We start from the raw sequence: 4361 nt of genomic DNA on the forward strand, positions 1-4361 counted from the left end.
ATTGATGATGAGGTCAGTTTAAGGAAACCAAGAAATAACTTGTGGTAAAGTAATTAATATTGTGCAATTGTAGTAATAATATAGGGTTATTGCATGAATATTGTCCTGAGTAGAATTTTATATTGCACGAGCTTGCAAGTGCAATTTACGTTCTACGAGGTACAATATTTCCCAATATTCATGCAATAATTTTGAAGATTTATTGCACTAGTGCAATATTAGAATTTATCATATTCACAACAATATTATGAAACTGTCTTGTTTTTCTCATCTCTCCATGTGTGAAACAATCACTTCCGGTTCACGGTTCACTTCAGGTCACAGCTTCTGTGAGGCTCCAAATGGTAAATCACGTTGGGCGCCAAATGTAACGGGGTATTTTCTGGTCAAATACAACGAAAACTATTCTAGGGTTCTGTTCTTTTAATACACAAATATTTAAGACCCTACAACATATAATAACAAATAATAAATATTCACATGACAAGACAGTACATATAACAGATGGGCAAAGGGGAATAACTACAATTCATATTTATTCCTTTAAATATCTATATACTGAAATAAGTCCTAAAAGCACTCAAATCTAACTCTTTGGTTCACTTTCCAATACATTATTCATATGTATCGCATAATAATTAATAATTATATACATCTCAAATCTATTAATGAGTTGTCCATTTTATAAATATATTTGTATACAAAGTATACAAATTCTGACCAACATAAAGATATTACATAAACTACACTTCACATAAACAGACAATTACTTGAATAAAAGAGGGACGAAAGATACCAAAGGGACAGTCAAACTCATAAATCTAAAACAAACTGACAACGCCATGGCTAAAAATAAAAAAGACAAACAGAAAAACAATAGTACACACGACACAACATAGAAAACTAAAGAATAAACAACACGAACCCCACCAAAAACTAGGGGTGATCTCAGGTGCTCCGGAAGGGTAAGCAGATCCTGCTCCACATGTGGCACCCGTCGTGTTGCTTAAGTGAATACAAATCCGGTAAATAGTCTAATTCGGTAGGTCATATTCATGAAAGGGAAGGGGATTGTAGTTACGACGTAAGGAACATATCCAATATCATTTGTGAAACGGTTATTCCATAACGGTCAACCAACTCGTGATGGCGTCCGTAAAATTTACGAAGGGATGATTTCAACTTCACCATTTGGAACTCTTGGTTTAATAGCTTCCTTGTAGACAGTACAGACATTACAAATAAACAACATAGAACACAATGTTTACCATGTATATGGTACAAAGGTCAGTGTACTAGCTGGAATATCACAGTGCTGTGTACATTAAAATCTGAGCACTACTCATTTGACAACTTGACAAGGTATTAATCCATATCCTGAATAAATACAAATATAACATTCATAAGTCCAGTGGCAGGACTATTTCACCAATTAAATAAAATATACAACTACATCTAAAATATGTAGTTTCAGAGTTCTGTATTATTCAAATACCAAATTTATCTGTCTTTCACTTTTATTGTAACTTTATAATATCTAAAGTACTAGAATGTTTTATATTAAAATGTTTAATATGACTCTGTGTTTTTATAAAATGATTTAATCTTTTACTCTTTCATACTCCAAATATTCCTCCATTCAATACATACAATCAATCCTTTCACAAAGTATTTAAATGACATACTATTAGTTTGTTAATTAGAAATAAGGTTAATCAACTGACCTGAATATAAGAATATTGAAAATCCAAGAAGTATAATACAAATATCATCAATGTCAGAATTGAATATATCAAGCAGGTTATTATCACTGCATTCCAATATGTCTGCAGTCTAAATCTACCAGAAACAATGAAAACCTATAGTAAGACCTTTGACCTAAAGATTGACCAATCAAAAGGTTAGAATTTTCCCACCAAAATGATATGAAAGAAAAGAGGTTCACCAAAGGGAAAAGAGAATGATACTAGAACAATAGTGCTAGAAATAGAAACAATGAATAACCAAACTATCAAACACTCCAATAAAATTAATATCATCAATGTCATATTTGATATATCAATCAAATATGACTCTGCCACACTTAGACTATATGATTTTTACTGTACGATAATAGCATTAAATTAACGTAAATTTCATTTTTTTCGAATTGGTGCTTAGCGGGCTTATATGAAAAGTTTATCACATTATCACATGCCTTCCCGTAACGTTATCGCATGGACGTCGCGCAAGATACTGGTGACAATTTGAAGGTGATTCGAGAAAAATCGGCGAAAAGGCTAACTGTCCGTTTAGGACGCAACAATTTGCAGAATCGCTAAATAATTTTCGTTACCCAATCTAATGGCAACAAAATATCTGTTTTTCATGATATTTTTTTCACGAATAGGTTTCGATTTGAAGCGCTAAATTTTATGAAATAGGCAATTTTGCCGTGTAATGCGTAACATTGAACATTGAGATCTCCAAACATTTTTGAGAATGAAATATGGATTGAGTAGCCAAAGGTAGTTCTCATTTGGAAGGAATTAAGAAACATATGTAAAGTTTTGAATTACATAATTTTACTTACATATATGACGTCATACATGTAGAAAAAAACTTTGAAGATCAAATTCATATACTGAAGGTAATTTTAAAAGGATATCGTTTATATTTATAATTTATAAATTACAAACATTTCTGTTTAAATTGGTACCAAACTTTTTGAGTTTACTTGTTTTAAAAAAAAACTATTGAAAAAATTTAAAATCAGAAAAAATGTCCCGTATCATCTGAAATCCAAACAAATATTCCATTTTGACGATTTCGGGATCTACGATGTATCGCGATTAAATCAGAAGAAAAATACTGATACAGATTTCAAAAATTACAACAAATACTGAACATGATAATATAAATACTGGCTGTTTTTATATTTTATCCTTTTCGCAAATAAAGAAAAGAAAAATCAGAAAAAATGTCCAATGAGACAAAAAACGTCGAAAAATAATGAAACGTCATATTTCACACAGAGTCAATACGCAAAAGAAATTATAAGAAGAACTTGTAAAGAATCGATCTCCAAACATGAAACGATATGGGCATGTTTTTGCCTTAGGGAGCTTCCATTTGATTTTTAAGGGGGGGGGGGGGGGGGGGGGGCTAGAATGAAATTTGAAAAAGAGGGAGGACAGGGGTTTTGAGTGTAAAAAAAAGGCAGACAGGAGTTTCGAGTAAAAAAATAATGAATAAGAATGGAAACGGGGAATATGTCAAAGAGATAACAACCCGACCAAAACGTAGAAAACAGCTCAAGGCCACCAATGGGTCTTCAACATGCGAGAAATCCCGCACCCAGAGGAGGTCTTGAGTAGGCCCCGAAATCCTAATGTATACTAGATCAAGAAAATGGACGCCACTCTTCACTTCGAAACACAGAGATGAACTAAAAGTAAAAAAATATAAAAGACTAACAAAAGCTATAGGTACCTGACTTAGGACAGGCGCGAACTGCGGTGGGGTTAAAAGGGCAGGATGAGCAGTTGGCAAACAAACCCAGGATAAACTTGTAAAAAAAGAAAGGACCAAATATAGTGAAAATAAAAAGGCAGGACCGAGATAACAACTAAAAAAAATGCCGGACAAAATTTTTCATCCTAGCAACCCCCCCCCCCCCCCCCATTAAAATCAAATGGTTGCTCCCTTAATGAAATAAAAATATTATCTATATTAAAATTCGTAAAAAATGATTTGACTTTAGGAAGTTCTGGAACAATCTAAAAGAAGAGTTACCATATTAGATAATTTTCGTAGACAAAACAAGAGGCACCAATCCCTTCAAACAACCGAAATGATCTCTGGTGTTTCAGGAGAATGATTAGTTCCAAGAAAATAAAACACGAGACAAAAAAGACTCATATTTAATTATTGAATGTATTTATAAACCAACAATCAATTAAAATAATCGGACTTAAAAAAATCAGACCAAAATTTTGTGTACATTCAAATATAAATATGCTTTCAGAAATATGAATAACAGAAAAAAAAGTAAACTTTCGGCTAAGGAAATACTTATTAGGAACAGAGAACGAAAAAGGCTTCAGAAAAATGAAACGAGTAGAAAATCTTATGGAAAGTTGTACAAGAATAAAGAGAGCGAGACAAAAACATATAGTCAAACGATTAATGCAAGAAAAATGAGAGAACAAAGGGAGAAATCTAAGAAAATAAATGAAAGAAAACTGAAAAATAAAATGAATGTCCGTAAACACAGAGGTAAAAAAAATGTAGAACTTTCATCAATGTCACTTGTTGTACCAGAAGGTTCAAATGTTTTCAAAAACAGAATGGAAAAGGCCAGAGCCCTAAGAAAATTTAAA

At 32.3% G+C, this 4361-nt stretch overlaps 1 long non-coding RNA gene across 1 annotated transcript; it reads right to left on the reverse strand.

Annotated features, from left to right (window-relative positions):
• Positions 1-312: 312 nt before the first annotated feature.
• LOC143055007 (uncharacterized) lies at positions 313-1833 on the reverse strand. The gene is made up of 3 exons (XR_012971908.1): positions 1725-1833; positions 1269-1377; positions 313-446 (listed from the first exon to the last, which is right to left on the reverse strand). It is a non-coding gene; the product is annotated as an uncharacterized LOC143055007 (long non-coding RNA).
• Positions 1834-4361: the final 2528 nt, after the last annotated feature.

The sequence above is a fragment of the Mytilus galloprovincialis genome, chromosome 12 (genome assembly GCF_965363235.1).
Source record: "Mytilus galloprovincialis chromosome 12, xbMytGall1.hap1.1, whole genome shotgun sequence".
Taxonomy (NCBI): domain Eukaryota; kingdom Metazoa; phylum Mollusca; class Bivalvia; order Mytilida; family Mytilidae; genus Mytilus; species Mytilus galloprovincialis.